We start from the raw sequence: 19,457 nt of genomic DNA, 5'->3' as shown, positions 1-19,457 counted from the left end.
TCGAGTTTCATTCTTCTACATATAGCTGTCCAATTGTCCCAGCATCATTTATTGAAGAGACTGTCTTTTTTCCACTGTATATTTTTTCCTGTTTTGTCGAAGATTAATTGATCATAGAGTTGAGGGTCCATATCTGGGCTCTCTACTCTGTTCCACTGGTCTATGTGTCTGTTTTTATGCCAGTACCATGCTGTCTTGGTGATCACAGCTTTGCAATAAAGCTTGAAATCAGGTAAGGTGATGCCACCAGCTTTATTTTTGTTTTTCAACATTTCCTTAGCGATTTGGGGTCTCTTCTGATTCCATACAAATTTTAGGATTATTTGCTCCAGCTCTTTGAAGAATGCCCGTGGAATTTTGATCGGAATGGCATTAAAAGTATAGATTGCTCTAGGCAGTATAGACATTTTAACAATGTTTATTCTTCCGATCCAGGAGCATGGAATGGTCTTCCATCTATTTGTGTCTTCTTCAATTTCTTTCATGAGTGTTCTGTAGTTCCTCAAGTACCGATCCTTTACCTCTTTGGTTAGGTTTATTCCCAGGTATCTTATGGTTCTTGGTACTATAGTAAATGGAATCGATTCTCTAATTTCCCTTTCTGTATTTTCATTGTTAGTGTATAAGAAAGCCACTGATTTCTGCACATTAACTTTGTATCCTGCCACGTTGCTGAATTGCTGTATGAGTTCTAGTAGTTTGGGGGTGGAGTCTTTTGAGTTTTCCATATAAAGAATCATGCCATCTGTGAAGAGAGAGAGTTTGACTTCTTCATTTCCAATTTGGATACCTTTTATTTCTCTTTGTTGTCTGATTGCTGTTGCTAGGACTTCTAATACTATGTTGAACAAGAGTTGTGAAAGTGGGCATCCTTGTCTTGTTCCTGATCTCAATGGGAAGGCTGCAAGCTTTTTCCCATTGAGGATGATATTTGCTGTGGGTCTTTCATAGATAGGTTTGATGAGGTTCAGGAATGTTCCCTCTATCCCTATACTTTGAAGCGTTTTAATCAGGAACGGATGCTGGATTTTGTCAAATGCTTTTTCTGCATCAATTGAGAGGACCATGTGGTTCTTCTCTCTTCTCATATTAATTTGTTGTATCACATTGTTTGATTTGCGAATGTTGACCATCCTTGTAGCCCAGGGATGAATCCCACCTGATCATGGTGGATAATCTTTTTAATGTGCTGTTGGATCCTGTTGGCTAGGATCCTGTTGAGAATCTTAGCATCCATATTCATCAGTGATATTGGTCTGAAATTCTCCTTTTTGGTAGGGTCCTTGCCTGGTTTGGGGATCAGGGTAATGCTGGCTTCATAGAAAGAGTCTGGAAGTTTTCCTTCTGCTTCAGTTTTTTGAAACAGCTTCAGGAGAATAGGTGTGATTTCTTCTTTGATTGTTTGGTAGAATTCCCCAGGGAATCCGTCAGGTCCTGGGCTCTTGTTTTTTGGGAGGTTTTTGATCACTGATTCAATCTCGTTATTAGATATCGGTCTATTCAGGTTGTCGATTTCCTCCTGGTTCAATGTTGGGAGTTTATATTTTTCCAGGAATGCATCCATTTCATCTAGGTTGCTAAGCTTATTGGCATATAACTGTTCGTAATAACTTCTGATGATTGTTTCTACTTCCTTGGTGTTAGCTGTGATCTCTCCCTTTTCATTCATAATTTTATGAATTTGGGCTTTCTCTCTTTTCTTTTGGATTAGTGTGGCCAGTGGCTTATCGATCTTATTGATTCTTTCAAAAAACCAGCTTCTAGTTTCATTGATACGTTCTACTATATCTCTGGTTTCTCCCTCATTGATCTCAGCTCTAATCTTGATGATTTCACTTCTTATGTGTGGAGTTGGTTTGATTTGTTGTTGATTCTCCAGTTCTTTAAGGTGTAGAGAGAGCTGGTGTGTTCTAGATTTTTCAATTTTTTTGAGGGAGGCTTGGATGGCTATGTATTTTCCCCTTAGGACTGCCTTTGCCGTATCCCATAGGTTTTGGACCAAAGTGTCTTCATTCTCATTGGTTTCCATGAATTGTTTCAATTCTTCTTTGATCTCCTGATTGATCCAAGCATTCTTAAGCAAGGTGGTCTTTAGCTTCCAGGTGTTTGAGTTCCTTCGGAACTTTTCCTTGTGATTGAGCTCCAGTTTCAAAGCATTGTGATCTGAGAATATGCAGGGAATCATCTCAGTCTTTTGGTATCGGTTGAGTCCTGATTTTTGACCCAGTATGTGGTCTATTCTGCAGAAGGTTCCGTGTGCACCTGAGAGGAATGAGTATTCTGTTGTTTTAGGGTGGAATGTTCTGTATATATCTATGAGGTCCATCTGGTCCAATATGTCATTCAATGCTCTTGTTTTTTTATTGATTTTCTGCTTCGATGATCTGTCTAATTCTGAGAGAGGCGTGTTAAGATCTCCTACGATTAGTGTATTCATATCAATATGACTCTTTATCTTGATTAACAGCTTTCTTAAGTAATTGGATGCTCCCATATTGGGAGCATAGATATTTACAATTGTTAGATCCTCTTGGTGGATAGTCCCTTTATGGAGTATGTAGTGTCCTTCTGTATCTCTGACTACAGTCTTTAGTTTGAAATCCAATTTATCTCCTATGAGAATCGCTACCCCAGCCTTCTTTTGAGGCCCATTGGCATGAAAGATACTTCTCCACCCCTTTACTTTCAGTCTGCGTGTATCTTTAGGTTCGAAATGGGTCTCTTGTTGACAAAATATGGATGGGTCCTGTCATTTTATCCAATCTGCAACCCTGTGCCATTTTATGGGTGCATTTAGGCCATTCACATTGAGAGTGATTATTGATAGATACGTTTTTATTGACATCGAGTTACCTTTGAAGTCTTTCTTTCTGTAGACTGTCTCTATATTTCTGTTCAATGCTATTCTTGGGATTTTTCCTCTTTTATAGAACCCCCTTAATATTTCCTGCATTGTCGGCTTGGTGGTTGCATAGTCTTTTAAGCCTTGCCGGTCTTGGAAACTCTTTATCTCTCCATCCATTTTGAATGTCAATCTTGCTGGATAAAGTATTCTTGGCTGCATGTTCTTCTCATTTAGTGCCCTGAATATATCTTGCCAGCCTTTTCTGGCTTGCCAGGTCTCTGTGGACAGGTCTGACGTTATTCTGATGGGCTTCCCTCTGTAAGTAAGGAGCCTCTTTGCCCTGGCGGCTTTCAAGAGATTATACCTACAATTATAATTCCTCATTTTTTTTGGGCTATCAGGTGTCGTGATGTTTTTTTAGAATGTATAATCTTGGGTGGAGACCTTTCAGCCTCTAGTACATGAACGCTGGTTCCATTCACGAGATTGGGAAAATTTTCATCAAGGACTTGTTCCACTATATCTTCTAGACTTCTTTCTTTCTCCTCCCCTTCAGGGATTCTAATAATTCTGACGTTGGAATGCTTCATGGCATCATTTATTTCCCTGATTCTGTTTTCGGGGTTTCTAAGCTGTTTGTTCCAGGCTTCCTCCTGATCCTTTCTCTCTATATGTTTGTCTTCCAGATCACAAATTCTATCTTCTTTCTCAGTTACCCTAGCTTTGAGAGAGTTTAGATTAAATTGGAACTCATTGAGAGCATTGTGAACCTCCTCCCTGGTAGCTTTAAGCTCCGCCCTAACATTGTGAACATCCTGTCTGGTCGCTTTCAATTCGGCCCTAATCAATTCTGCTTGGTCATCCATGGCTTTCTCCAACCTAGCTATTGCCTGGATAATTGTTAGCCTGAATTCTCTTTCCGACATATTGTCTATGTTGATAGCTATTAGCTCTGTTGCAGAAGTTCCATCCTCTGTATTTTTCCTCTGTTGGGCATTCCTCCTCCTAGTCATTTTGGTGGGAGAAGTCTGAACAGATGTAGCTGTATTTATCAACTCTGGTGCAGTCAAGGTGCACCCTGGAACACTTCTGAGCATTTGGGATTCCCCACCCAAACAAGAGACAAAAGAAAAGAAAAAGAAAAAGAAAAGAAGAAAAAGAAAAAGAAAAAAAGAGAGAGAGAGAGAGAGAGGAAAGAAAAGGAAGATGAAAAAAAAGAAGGTTCAGCCCAGATGGACCCCAAGGAAAGATTTATGAAGTAGACAAACAAATAGAGATAAAAAGACTGATACAAGTATATGACAAGAGAAAATATATATATATGCAAATAAAGAAAGAACCTCGTCAAAAAGAACCACAAGTGTAAAATTTATATACTATCAGGACAAACACAAAAAACACAGAAACACTGGTGGAAGAAGATGGGAGAGTTCTTATAAATTCTCAGTGTGTGCAAGGAAGGTTGTTTTGATTCTTCCTTAATGTATCTTGATATCTTTGTTAAAGGACTCAACTTTCCTAAGATAACGGGGATTAAAAATTGGTTTACCTCTTGAAGTGGCGGGGGGGTGGGAGGTTGGGGTACCAGGTGGTGGGTATTATAGAGGGCACGGCTTGCATGGAGCACTGGGTGTGGTGATAAAATAATGAATAATGTTTTTCTGAAAATAAATAAATTGAAAAAAAAATAAAAAAAAATTAGATGCCCTTCAACGCATGAATGGATAAGGAAGATGTGGTCCATATACACTATGGAGTATTATGCCTCCATCATAAAGGATGAATACCCAGCTTTTGTAGCAACATGGACTGGAGAAGATTATGCTGAGTGAAGTAAGTCAAGCAGAGAGAGTCAATTATCATATGGTTTCACTTATTTGTGGAGCATAACAAATAGCATGGTGGAAATGGGGAGTTAAGAGAAGGGAGTTGGGGGAAATTGGAAGAGGAGGTGAAACAAAGACTATGGACTCTGTAAAATAATCTGATGGGTTTTACATGGTGGGGTGTGGGAGGTTAAGGGAACCAGGTGGTGGGTATTAGAGAGGGCTCAGATTGCATGGAGCACTGGGTGTGGTATAAAAACAATGAATACTATTATACTGAAAATAAATAAAAAAATTAAAAAAAATTGGTTTACCTATAGGGGTAGTATTGATTGGGGAAAGGGGATTGATTACTTTGAAGTTTAACTCTATATGAATATTAGAGGATAAAAATAAAAAGGAATAAACTAGACTAAACTAAACTAAAATTTTAAAAAAGGAATTAGAAAAATAAAAATGCAGAAGAATAACATAGGTGTATGTATCAAAAAGTTCAGGTTAGAAAGGTATTATGGAATTTGATGTACTGTACAACTCGCTGTGATGGTAAATAGGTTAAAAGATTACCTATGTGTAAAAATATATATATATATATATATATACCGGAATAGTGGGAAGGAGTGAACAATACAAGTTTTCCTATGAAGTAGTGGTTGTTCTCTTGTAGTCCTTTTTTTTTTTTTTCTTTCTTGGTTTGTTTTCTGGGGGGGGGGCTGCCACATGGGTTGTCAGTCAATGATGTTTCCTGAGTTAAGTCCTCCCGCCCCCCTCAAGGGGGTGGGCTCTGAGGAAACTGGCTTTTTTTTAGGCTTTTGTTCTCTGGCAGTTTTTTTTTTTTTTTAAAAGATTTTATTTATTTATTTGACAGAGAGAGATCACAAGCAGGCTGAGAGGCAGGCAGAGAGAGAGGAGGAAGCAGGCTCCCCGCTGAGCAGAGAGCCCGATGCGGGCCTCGATCCCAGGACCCTGAGATCATGACCTGAGCTGAAGGCAGCGGCTCAACCCACTGAGCCACCCAGGCGCCCTCTCTGGCAGTTTTTATGATTGTTCACTTTTTTTTCCTCTCACCTTGACCGCCTTTGATGGTTTTTGTAATATTAGAAAAAATCAAACCGCACTCTGATCTCCCTCTCAGAGAGAAGCCTCAGTCTGGGTGCAGAAGCTGAATAAATTCCCCCTTGGCCGCTGGCAGAGCAGGTTCCAAGTTGCAGACCCTGGGGGCACAGGATCTTTTGCTCACACCCAAAGCCAAGGCAGTGGCTGCTGTCTGGGAGCTCCCGACTGCCAGAGAGGTTCCAAGCAGCAATTTCACACTGAGATTTTGCCACTGGCTGGGGCAGGGAGTGCCTGGCTTGCGCGCACCTCTTTTCAGAGGCGGCTATGGGTCGGGCGCGCGTCTTGGGCACTGAGAATGGGGCGCTGGTCCGTAAGCCCTAGGCTGGGCTTTTGCACACCTCTGTCGGGGGAAGAGTTTCGGGCATGCGGTTTAGGCTTTGAAACAATGGCGCGGGTCAAAGAGCACCGGCCGGGCCTTTGTAACTCAGGGGAGCATGAGGGAAGTGTGCGCGTATCTCAAGCTTTGTGGTAGGGATAGCGCGCGTTCTACCGACCGGCGGGGCTCCCATCCCCTCTCAGGAGCCAGAACCCACGCATTCTCGGGCACGCTGGCGGCTTAGGGTTCATAAGAAGCTGGTTTCTCCACCGCACTCTCTCTACCTCAGCACCAGGGAGGCTGTCCTGGGACCGGGGACTTAAGTCCCTGTCCCTAGCCACCCCAATTCCCACAATTCCACCCCCGCCCCGCGATCCTTTGCTCTTTTGGAGTGCTTTCAACCAGTCTCCAAGTTATTGTTTGTCCCCAGACGCAAGGCACTCTCGCTCGTATTGGGGTATTACTTTCCAACCGGTCGCCTCTGGTGGCTCCCTCCCCCTTTTGTTTATCTTCTGATATCAGTCCGCCTTCCCACTCTGCTTTACCTGCCCACTGGCATCTTCTGCCCCTGTAGAGATCCAGACGTGTATAATTCTGATCTCAGGCTGATTTCATGGGTGATTGGGGTTCTTTGGTAGGTAATCAGCTCACTTTGGGGTACAGGCTGAAAAGGCGCCTCCTCCTACTCCCCCGCCATCTTGTCCTTAAAATATATTTTCTTAAAATATATATTATTCTTTCTTTAAAATTATTTAATTATTTAAATTATTCTATTATTTATTTAAAATTAAAATTACATATATATGGGTAAACACAATGGAGGAATATGATTGTAAAGAGAAAATTAAGAAAGATTTTAAAAAAGGAATTGATAATATAAGCAACTGGTTGGACGAGTAAAGAAAAAAAAAAAAAAAGAGGAAAGTGATCAGGCTGGAGACTAGAACAAAGCCATGCACTAGACTTAGGGTATATTTTGTTCAGTTAGAAGAAACGGTATCCCAAAATTTTAATGAAAGAAAAACTTATTTGTATACAGAAAATAAGGTTAATTACAATGATGGGATAGAAAATAACTATAAAATGAAAATTTAAAAATATTTTAAAAAAGATATTGATGAGATGAAATAGTTAAAATAGGTTAAAATAGGTAGGAGGAATAAATTTTAAAAAATAGGAAAAGAAAAAAATACTAAAATTAAAAAAAAATTAACTTTGAAAGACTAAAGAATTGTGGGGAAAAAGCCATGAATTCTATGTGCTGTATTCTCCTAGCACTGGTGTTTTGCAGTTCTCTTTGATCCGTAGACTTGGTCTTGGCTGGATGTTCTAGCTGATCTTCTGGGGGAGGGACCTGTTGTAGTGATTCTCAAATGTCTTTCCCTGAGACAGAATTGCACCACCCTTACCAGGTGCCAGGCTATGTAATCTGCTCAGGTTTGCTCTAGGTAGCTGTTGTTCTCTGAAAGCTTTCCATACAGCTTTGGAGGAGGAGAATGAAGATGGCAGCCTCCCAATCTCTAGCTCCAGAGAAGCTGAGAGTTTGGGGTCCCCCCTCTTCAATGAGCCCTCAGAGAAAAGCAGTCAATCACACCTGTCTCTCTGGTGTCTGGCTTCTCTCTGAGTTCACCCAGCCTGTGATCATCTGTTTCTATCTCTGGCGCATGGCTCTGTTTGGAGTTTCCAAACCCAGAAGTTTCCTGCAGCACACTTCTGACTGCTTCTCCCAGTGGAAGAAGGGGGGTGTCTCCTTGTATCTGCCACTTGTGAGGTCCTTGCTTGAAGAGTAGTGGCCCAACTGTGCCTTGGATCCTGGATTATAGTAACTCTGAGCTGAGACTCCCCTCCTCAGCTCTGTGTTTAAACCAGCTTCCCTACTCTGATACCTGGGAGCTCTGCTGCATTCCAGCACACCTGGTTTTTCTGTGACCCTGCAGGTCCTGAGACCACAGTGTCCAGGGAGGCCTCCCCCTGCCCCCTGCTTAGTCTCTGCAGTGACATCCCTCAGTGGACCAGACTTCTAAGCTCATTTTGTGCACTTCTGCACTATTTCTAAGCTCATTTTGTGCACTGTTGCACTATTGCTTGCCAGGAGCCTGCCTCTCTTCCTGTGATATATCTTCCTGTATATTGCCTTGGATTTACTCCTCCCTATGTCCTACCTTCCGGGGAGTGGTTGCTTCTCTGTTCATAGAGTTTATGCTATTCTTCTCTTCGATCTCCTTTGAGTTTGTAGGTATTCATAATGGTTTGGTAACTGTCTAGCTGAATTCCTGGGACCAGACAAAATTTAGGTCTTCTACTCTTCTGCCATCTTTCCTTTTGTTGTTTTAATGATTTTGGAACATTGAGTTTTTATTTTCATTTGTCTCCATGTATTTTTTGATTTCATCTTTGATTATTTCATTGATCCATTGGTTGTTTAGTATCATTTAGTTTCCATTTATGTTTTCCCCAGCTGTTTTTTTTTTTTGTGTGTGTGTTTATTTCTAGTTTCAAACCACTGTGTACATAAAAGATGCATGGTATGATTTCAGTCTTTTAAGGCTTGTTTTATGTCCTAATGTGATCTATTCTGGAGAATGTCCATGTGTACTTGAAAAGAATATATATTCTATTGTTTTTGGTTGGAATATTCTCTATGTATCTGGTCCATGTGTCATTCAAAGACATTGTTTCCTTATTTACTTTGTGTCTGGCTGATCTCTAATTAATGTAAGTGGAGTGTTAAAACCTCCTAACATTATTGTATTACCATCAGTTTCTCTTTTATTCTCTGTCTATTAATATTTATTTTATATATTTAGGTGTCACACTGTTGTGTTCAGAAATATTTACAATATCAACAGATGAACAGGTAAAAATGATGTGAGATATATATTTTACATATATGTGTATGTATATATATATTATATATATACACACACAATGGAATATTACTCGACCATTAGAAAGGATGAATACTTACCATTTACATTGACATGGATGGAACTGGAGGGTATTATGTTGAGTGAAATAAGTCAGTCAGAGAAAAAAAACTATCATATGGTTTCACTCATATGTGGCATATAAGAATCATCACAGAGGATCATGGAGGAATGGAGGAAAAACTGAATGGGAAGTCATCAGAGAGGGAGACAAACCATGAGAAATCCTTAACTGTAGAATACAAACTGATGGTTGCTGGAGGAGAGAGTGGTGAGGAGATAGGATAATTGGGTGACGAGCATTAAGAAGGTCATGTGATGTGATGAGCACTGGGTGTTATATACAACTGGTATATTATTGAATACTACATGTGACATTAATAATGTACTATATGTTGGCTAATTGAATTTAAATTTTAAAAAAGGAAAAAACAGTGTATTCTTTTGTTGGATTGATTCTTTTATCATTATGTAATATCTTTCTTTATCTCTTGTTACAGTCTTTGTTTTAAAGTCTATTTTTTCTGATGTAAGCATTGCTACTGAAGCTTTTTTTTCCCCCACTTTCATTTACATGGCGAATATTTTATTATCTCTTCACTTTCAGCCTATTTGTGTCATTGGATCTGAGGTGAGTCTCTTATAGGCATCATATAAATGGGTCTTTTTTTTTGTTTGTTTGTTTGTTTTAATCCATTCCACCACTCTATTCCATCAGAGAATGAAAGAGAAATAGGCAGGCTAGAGACCCATCAAATTAACAAGCAATGTCACTCTATAAAATATATATTTTTTCAAGATCCATTCCTGCAGTGCTGGCATTCTGCATTTCTTCCGAGTTCCTGAAACACTAGAAGACTAGCTTAAATATTAATAAACTCTCTACCTACACTTACTGCAATTAGTTCCTTTTCTTCATCCTCTAATATGCTTTGCCTTAATTAAGTCTGCCCAGACTTACAGGATTTTCTTCTCATATTATTGTCCAGGTATTTATTCTACAATATTGTTGATAAGAAGACGACATGAAAGCAAGGAAAACAAATAATTATCATTTAATTTGATTTTAATTGTCCATCATTAATAAATGAAGAGATTATGTTCAGTTGAGGTTTTTTAATTGTTTAAAATCAATTTAATTAACATATACTTTATTATTAGTCTCAGAGGTAAAATTAAGTAATTCATAATTGCATGCAACACCCAGTTCTTATTACTTGAAGTGCCCTCTTAATGCCCATCACCCAGTTATTCCATCCTCCCACCCACTTTCCCACCAGCAATCCCGTTTGTTTCCCATAGTTAAGACGATCTTATGGCTTACCTTCCTCTCTGTTTTCATCTTATTTTATTTTTCCTTCTCTTTTCATTATGTTCATGTGTTTCTTTCCTCAAATTCCATATATATGAATGAAATCATATGTTATTTGTCTTTCTCTGACTGGCTTATTTTGCTTAGCATACTACCCTCTAGTTCCATCCTCATAATTGCAAATTGAAAGATTTCATTCTTTTTGATGGCCCAGTAATATTCATATGAGTGTGCAAATATGACTCATCTATAGAGATTTTGTTACAGAATTGACATGCTTAAGACCCATCATTCATCTTCTGAGAACCTAGAATTGATAGGGTTCAAGCAAGAGCAATTTGTAAAAAGGGCCTGGCCTATTGATTTTGATATATACTCTGAGTTGAGAATCAATGATATGTAGAAATACTTTAAGTGGAGAGATTAATTAGAAATTTGAAGAAGAAAAAGAACTCATTATGTGTGAAAGACCGACCTATACATTAAAACAAGAAATGTATATGATCTTTTCATGTGTCTGTTAGTCATTTGTATGTCTTCTTTGGAGAAGTGTCTGTTCATGTCTTCTGCCCATTTTTGACATGATTATCTGTGTTTTTTGGTGTTCAGTTTGAGGAGTTCTTTATAGATCTTGGATATCAATTCTTTGTCTGTAGTGTCATTTGCAAATATCTTCTCCTATTCCGTGTATTGCCTCTTGGTTTTGTTGACTGTTTCCTTTGCTGTGAAGAATCTTTTTATCTTGATGAAATCTTGAAAGTTCATTTTTGCTTTTGTTTCCTTTGCCTTTGGAGATGTGTCTTGAGAGAAGTTGCTGTGTCCAATGTCAAAGAGGTTACTGCCTATGTTCTCCTCTAGGATTTTGGTAGATTCCTGCCTCATGTTGAGATCTTTCACCCATTTCTTTCATCATCATTAGCTATAAGGGAAATTCAAATCAAAACCACATTGAGATACCACCTTACACCAGTTAGAATGGTCAAAATTAACAGGACAGGAAACACAAGTGTTGAAGAGGATGTAAAGAAAGAGGAACCCTCTTACACTGTTGGTGGGAATGCAGCTTGGTGCAGCCAGCTGGAAAACGATGCGGAGATTCTTCCATAAATTAAAAATAGAGCTATCTTAGACCCTGTAATTGCACTACTTGGTATTTACCCCAAAGATACAGATGTAGTGAAAAGAAGGGCCATATGTACCCCAGTGTTCATAACAGCAATGTCTACAGTTGCCAAACTGTGGAAAGAGCCAAGATGCCCTTCGATAGATTAATGGATACAGAAAATATGGTACATATATACAATGAAATATTAAACAGCCATCAGAAAGGATGAATACCCAACTTTTGTATCAACATGGATGGGACTGGAGGAGATTATGCTGAATGAAATAAGTCAAGCAGAGAGAGTCAATTATCATATGGTTTCACTTATTTGTAGAGCATAAGGAATAACATGAAGGATATTAGGAGAAGGAAAAGAAAAGTGAATTGGGATAAGTCAGAGGGGGAGATGAAGCATGAAAACTGTGGATTCAGAGAAACAAACTGAGGGTTTTAGAGGGGAGGGGGATGGGGGGATGGCTGAGCCTGTTGGTGGGTATTAAGGAGGGCACCTATTGCATGGAGCACTGGATGTGGTGAATAAACAAGGAGTCTTGGAACACAGAAAAAAATAAAATTGTTAAAAAATGTATATGATCTTAGATTGTATTCAGCAAACTATAGGTATTATGCAATAAACTATTAAAAGTAGAAATCTGATTATCAAGTTCTAGTTCCTTCCCATGAAATAAGTGCCCATGATAATAATGTAATAATCAATTTCATTCTGGGATGCATTTGTTTATAAAATATTTTTATAATGTGTTGACTGTATTAGCATTTTCTGTATGTCCTAAGTTCTTTTACATAAGAGCTTGATGTCATCTAATTAGATATCATAGATCATTGAAAAGAACACCAGAATGTAATCTCCATATGAAAATTCACAATCCTTGATATATCCAAAGGAGATTAGAAAATTTCCATTGTTTCAGAGCTCAAGTAGGGCTGTACATATGACAGCAAATGGTTTCCTGTCTTTTTTGCTTTTCTTTTCTTTTCAAAATGATTTAGACATTGAGGTGGTTTCTTTCATATTTATCAGATTGTAGCTTTAGATGTACCTGGGCACCTGCGTCTTTAGGCAGGTGAAGAGGATGGTCACATATGCGGTGTTATTAAGACATCCAAAAGTTCCTTGGGCCCCTGATCTCTCTATCACATGTTCTTCTTGAAATACCGTGTAATGTGAAATTTCTTGGTATTAAGAATTTTTCTTTTTTTTTCCCCCAATTTATTTATTTTCAGAAAAACAGTATTCATTATTTTTTCACCACACCCAGTGCTCCATGCAAGCTGTGCCCTCTATAATACCCACCACCTGGTACCCCAACCTCCCACCCCTTTTTGGAATATCTGAATAACTATCATATAACTTTCCCTGACTGACTTGAGAAAAATGCAGATTTTGTCTCATTCAATATTTTACCAAGAGCTAGGTGTAGATTGAAAATATACTGAGCTAGACAGAGAAACATCTATTTCTTCACTGCTTCAAGGGAAGGAATGTGCCAATGTTCTCTAATATTTTATTTAAAATCTGAGATATACCTGCCCAATATCAGGAATGAATATAAATGTAGAGCAGGAGGAAATTGACAAAACAATATCTTAATATAAACTTTACTTCTTTTAAGTGTACCTATGGTTGTTGAAAGTCCAAAAACAGCATAATTTTGATTTCCCATACTGTGTTCTCCTATGAAATGGACATGGTGGGACACCTGGTTGGCTCAGCTGGTTAAGCCTCTGACTTTTGATTTTGGCTCAGGTCAGGATCTGCAGGTCCTGAAGTCAGATTCTGCACTCCGGAGGGTGTCTGCTGGAGATTCTCTCTCTCTCCCTCCCTCTTCCTCTGCCTGTTCCCACAACCCCACACTCTTTCTCTATATCTTAAAAAAAAAAAAAAGAAGCAGGGGAGCCTGGGGGGGCTCAGTCGGTTAAGTGTTTGCCTTCAGTGCAGGTCGTGATACCAAGTCCTGCTTTGGGCTATCTCCTCAGTGAGGAGTCTTCTCCCTCTCCCTCTCCCACTACTCTCTCTCTTAAATAAATAAATAAATAATCAATCTTTTAAAAAATAAAATAAAAAAATATTGTCTCACTTTGAGGGACTTAAGTCATTAAAAATTTTTTATTTAAATTCAGTGTAGTTTATTTAAAATCATAGCAATAATTACAATGTATAACAATAATAACTATATGTTATTAAATTCAAAGCCAACTATACATTAAAAAAATTCAACGTAGCTAACATGTACTGTGTTATTAGTTTCATGGGTAGAATTTAGTGATTCATCAGTTGTATATAACACCCAGTGCTCATTACAGCAAGTGCGTTCCTTAATGCCCATCACCCAGTTACCCCATCCCCTACCCCTCCCCTCCAGCAATCCTCAGTTTATTCACTAGAGTTCAGTATCTCTTATGGTTTGCCTCACTCTTTTTTTCATCTCACTTTATTTTTCCTTCCTTCCTCTATGTTCATCTGTTTTGTTTCTTAAATCCTACCTATGAGTGATTTTTTAATGTAAGTGTATTTTGTTCATAATCAGATTATATATGATTCTTGAAGCAGCCTTGGAAGATATTATTATCTTCATATTAGATTGAATAAACAAAGAATAAAACTCAGGTCTGATAGCTTGCCTGAGGTCAATGCATTGGTGTAATGATTTTCATGTTCTGATCACCTCATATCTGGTTCATTGTCTCCCTCCCTCCATCCCTAGTTTGTTGTAAATGCAACTTGAAAACATTATAGGAATGAGGAGTTGAAAGTTATGCAAAGTATTCCTCATTCTATTTATACAGGATTGTATATTTCCCACCTCACAGAACTTGTGTTTTTCATCTTATAATATGATATAAACATATAAACTCGGTATTTTTTAATTCATATATACACATATATATGTATAAATATATAATAAATAAATATATTTTATTTTTATTTTATTCATTCATTCATTTATTTGTTGCATTTTTTCTTAGTTGAATTTTACTTGTTTCAATTTCATTCTTTTTTCTCTAGGTCACTTGATATTCTTGACTTGATTAAAAAAATGATTCTAAGGTGACAGAATTTGTTCTTCTGGACTTTTCATCTTCCTGGGAGCTACAACTCTTTCTTTTCTTAATATTTTCTTTATTTTACATGACATTTTTCTAGGAATTCTCTTGATAATGGTAACGCTGTGAGCTGATGCCTGTCTGCTCCAATTTCCTATGTAATATTTTTGGGGCCATCTGTCCCTTATTGACCAATGCCTGAGCTGTGTTACCATTCCCAAGATATTAGGAGATTTTCTAAAGTAAGGCAAGATAATCTCTTTTTAGGGATGCTTGGCTCTTTCTGGGAGCCAGAGGGATGTTTCTGCTGATAGTCATGGCCTATGATAGGTATGTTGCCATGTGTAATCCTTTGTACTTCCTGACAGTCATGAAACACCAGCTGTGCTTTCAGTTGGTTTTTCCCTCTTGGTGTGGGGGATTCATCCACTCTATCACACAGGTTGCACTGATGATCCAGCTGTCCTATGACCCTAATGAACTGGACAACTTCTACTGTGATGTCCCACAGGTCATCAGCTATCGTACATGGATACATATGTAGTAGAAGTGCTGATGGTCTCAAACAGTGGCCTGTTATCTCTTGTATGATTTTTGGTCTTACTGATCTCTTATGCCATCATCCTGATCACGCTCAGAACTCACTTTGGCCAGGGCCAGCGCAAGGCATTCTCTACCTGTGCCTCCCACTTAACAGTGGTCAGCCAGATCTTTGTGCCATGTGTATTCATCTACCTGAGGCCTTTCTGCAGCTTCTCTGTGGATAAAGTGTTTTCTGTCTTTTACACAGTGATCATTCCCATGTTGAACCCTCTCATCTACACACTCAGAAATGCTGAAATGAAGACAGCCATGAGGAAGCTGAGAAAAAAAAGCATGTGGCATCCTTCTGCCATATTAAAGGATGAACAGAAGGAGGTGATTTAGAAAGCATAACTTTTTGGGGACATCCTTAACTCATTCTATACATGGGTATATGCATGAAACCAATTCCATGACTTTGGCATAAAACCCAGCATCAAAATTTTAATGCATTGGTGTTGATTGCTATTGAGGCATGGTGACTTTGTTGGGTGTTAAATATTAAGAAGGGGAGTTTATTGGCCCAGAAATTGAATAGTAGGTTCAAGAGGACACCTTGAAAGATCAACCCTTCCACCCTTTGTCTATGACTAGTCTTTCTTGATTTATGTCATTTCACTTTTAAATTCTCTTCAAATGAAAGAAGGTATCCTATCTCCTTTTTTGTCTTCCTCATCTGGGTGTAACAATTTCTAGGTCAGGAGGTTCCTTCTGATGTCCATCAGAGTCTCTTCTGATGAAAGCCTGAAAACAGCACTAACCACCCTACCTATTAATGTTTACCTAGGGACTGTGTTATATATTGTGCCAAATTTTAGAAATGCACCTGAGTTCAGTTCAGGTAAGTGAGCATGCTCTTCGTGAAGTTTACATGTGAAGGCAAGGAAACCTGAGAGTTCTGAGTGTTGGAAACTCCCAATTTTCTCTCCTGGGGGTTTCTCTAGAAGAGACATCCTATTTCTTTAAGTGGAGTTATGGCAAAGGGAAAATGTATAAGCTGGCTCTTTAACTGGTCATAATATTTAAGAGCTCTGACATGTAAAGGAAAAAAGGGGGAGGGGAAAGACATGATCTATGGTTTAAAGTAGTTATTCCAAGTCTTGGAGGCACTTTTAGAAAGAGGTAATAATATTCTTCACTTTTTTTCTTATTTTTTAAATTTTATTTTTTATAAACATATAATGCATTTTTATCCCCAGGGGTCCAGGTCTGTGAATTGCCAGGTTTTCATACTTCACAGCACTCACCATAGCACATACCCTCCCCAATGTCTATAACCCCACCACCCTCTCCCAAACCCCATCTCCCCAGCAACCCTCAGTTTGTTTTGTGAGATTAAGAGTCACTTATGGTTTGTCCACCTCCCAATCCCATCTTTTTTCATTCATTCTTCTCCTACACCCTTAACCCCCCATGTTGCATCTCCACTTCCTCATATCAGGGAGATCATATGATAGTTGTCTTTCTCCGATTGACTTATTTCGCTAAGCATGATACCCTCTAGTTCAATCCACGTTGTTGCAAATGGCAAGATTTCATTTCTTTTGATGGCTGCATAGTATTCCATTGTGTATATATACTACATCTTCTTTATCCATTCATCTGTTGATGGACATCTTGGTTCTTTCCATAGTTTGGCTATTGTAGACATTGCTCTATAAACATCTTGGGTCCTAAATCAGGAATATTCTTCACTTTTACAAGTGAACGGGGATTTTTTTAAAATTTATTTATTTATTTTAGAAGGAGAAGAGTGCAAGTGGAGGGAGGGGCATAGGGAAACAAAAGAGAGAAACTTAGGCAAATTCCCATTTTAGATTAGAGGCCAATGCAGGGCTCAACCTTAGGACCCTGAGATCATAACCTCAGCTAAAATTGAGTCTGACCGCCAACCACTGAGCTATCCAGGTGCCCCAATCTCAGATTTCTTTAGTGACTTTTATTAGTTTATTCAGAAAAAAATATGATCACACAGGAAGGTTAAAAATTTTGGATAATTAAGATTAAGCTAATATTTTTCTTTCTAGAAATTCTTTGCCTCAATTAGATGGACTAATTGCATCTTTCCTATTTTATCTACAGAAGATCTCCAGATTTAAGAGATCACTAAGAACATGCACAAAAACATTTATATTTAAGGTTATCTATTTCTGATGTTAGGATCTTCACTACTTCTTTTATTTAAAGAAAGATTAATTCTGTTCACTAAATAATAATATAATGATGGACTTTATTTTTTCTATATTTTTATTTTTTTTATATTTGCTCACTTATTTCCTAATCATTTGTGATGGAGAGGCATTCAAAATTACTTAGCTGAAACACATAACTCAGGAACTGAATATTTGAAACTCCACCAAATAATAAGATTTACTAGGTATATTGCAATACCTGTGGTCTTATAAGAGCTTGGATGATTTCTTACTAAGATGAGTGAGGAGGGTTTGGCATCCCTGTGTGGATCACACTTTCCTTACCATCCCTGGTATGGATCATATTCTCCTCTTTCACTCTACAAAATTTCCACAGAGGTCCTTTGCCTATAGTCAATATCCAGAGAGATTATCTGATAATTGTCTTTCTCTGATTGACTTACTTCACCTAGCATAATACCCTCTAGTTCCATCCACGTCATTGCAAATGGCAGGATTTCATCTTTTTGATGGCTGCATAGTATTCAATATTTATCTATATCTATATATAGATATAAATATCTATATATCATATCTATATATAGATATAGATATCTATTTATATCTATATATCACATCTTCTTTATCCATTCATCTGTTGATGGACATCTAGGTTCTTTCCATGGTCTGGCTATTATAGACATTGCTGCTATAAACATTTGGGTGCATCTGCCCCTTTGGATCACTACATTTGTGTCTTTGGGGTTAATACCCAATAGTGAGATTGCTGGGTTGTAGAATCGCTCTACTTTAAACTTTTCAAGGAACCTCCATACTGTTTTCCAGAGTGGCTGCACCAGCTTGCATTCCCACCAACAGTGTAGGAGGGTTCCCCTTTCTTTGCATCCTCACCAGCATCTGTCATTTCCTGACTTGTTTATTTAACCATTCTGACTGGTGTGAGGTGCTGTCTCATTGTTCTTTGATTTGCATTTCCCTGACGCTGAGTGATGCTGAGTACTTTTTCATGTGTCTGTTGGCCATTTGTATGTCTTCTATGCAGAAATGTCTGTTCATGTCTTCTGCCCATTTCTTGATTGGAGTATTTGTTCTTTAAGGGTTGAGTTTGATAAATTCTTTATGAATTTTGGATACTAGCCCTTTATCTGATAGGTCATTTGCAAATATCTTCTCCCATTCTGTGAGTTATCTTTTGGTTTTGTTGAGTGTTTCCTTTGCTGTGCAGAAGCTTTTTATCTTGATGAAATCCCAATAGTTCATTTTTGCCCTTGCTTCCCTTGCCTTTGGCAATGTTCCTAGGAAGAAGTTGCTGTGGCTGAGGTTGAAGAGGTTCCTGCCTGTGTTCTCATCCAGGATTTTGATGGATTCCTTTTTCACATTGAGGTCTTTCATCCATTTTGAGTCTATTATTGTGTGTGGTGTAAGGAAATGGTCCAGTTTCATACTTCTGCATCTGGCTGTCCAATTTTCACAACACCATTTGTTTCCCAACACCACTGTCTTTTTTCCATTGGACATTCTTTCCTGTTTTGTCAAAGATCAGTTGGCTATAGAGTTGAGGGTCCATTTCTGGGCTCTCTATTCTGTTCCATTGATCTATGTATCTGTTTTTGTGCCAACACCATATTGTCTTGATGATTACAACTTTGTAATAGAGTCTGAAGTCTGGAATTGTGATGCTGCCAAGATTGGTTTTCTTTTTCAACATTCCTCTGGCTGTCTGGGGTCTTTTCTGATTCCATATAAATTTTTAAAAATTTTTTTAAAATTTTTATTTATTTTTTAAATTTCTTTTCAGTGGCCAGAATTCATTGTTTATGTACCAAACCCAGTGCTCCATGCAATACGTGCCCTCCATGATACCCACCACCAGGCTCACCCAACTTCCCACCCCACCCCTCCAAAACCCTCATATTGTTTTTCAGAGTCCACAGTCTCTTATGGTTCATCTCCCCCACCAATTTACCCCAATTCCCTTCTCCTTTGCATCTCCCTATGTCCTCCATGTTATTCCTTATGCTCCACAAATAAGCGAAACCATATGATAATTGACTGTCTCTGCTTGACTTATTTCACTCAGCATAATCTCTTCCAGTTCTGTCCATGTTGATACAAAAGTTGGGTATTCATCTTTTCTGATGGAGGCCTAATACTCCATAGTATATATGGACCACACTTTCCTTATTCATTCATCCATTGAAGGATCTGT

General features: G+C 38.3%; 1 pseudogene; it reads left to right on the top strand.

Annotated features, from left to right (window-relative positions):
• The first annotated feature begins 14,499 nt into the window (after window positions 1-14,499).
• LOC122893959 lies at window positions 14,500-15,421 on the top strand (annotated as a pseudogene).
• Window positions 15,422-19,457: the final 4,036 nt, after the last annotated feature.

Source organism: Neovison vison, chromosome 13 (genome assembly GCF_020171115.1).
Source record: "Neovison vison isolate M4711 chromosome 13, ASM_NN_V1, whole genome shotgun sequence".
NCBI lineage: Eukaryota > Metazoa > Chordata > Mammalia > Carnivora > Mustelidae > Neogale > Neogale vison.
Note: the sequence above shows the minus strand (reverse complement) of the source record. Positions and strands in the feature narration are given on the sequence as shown.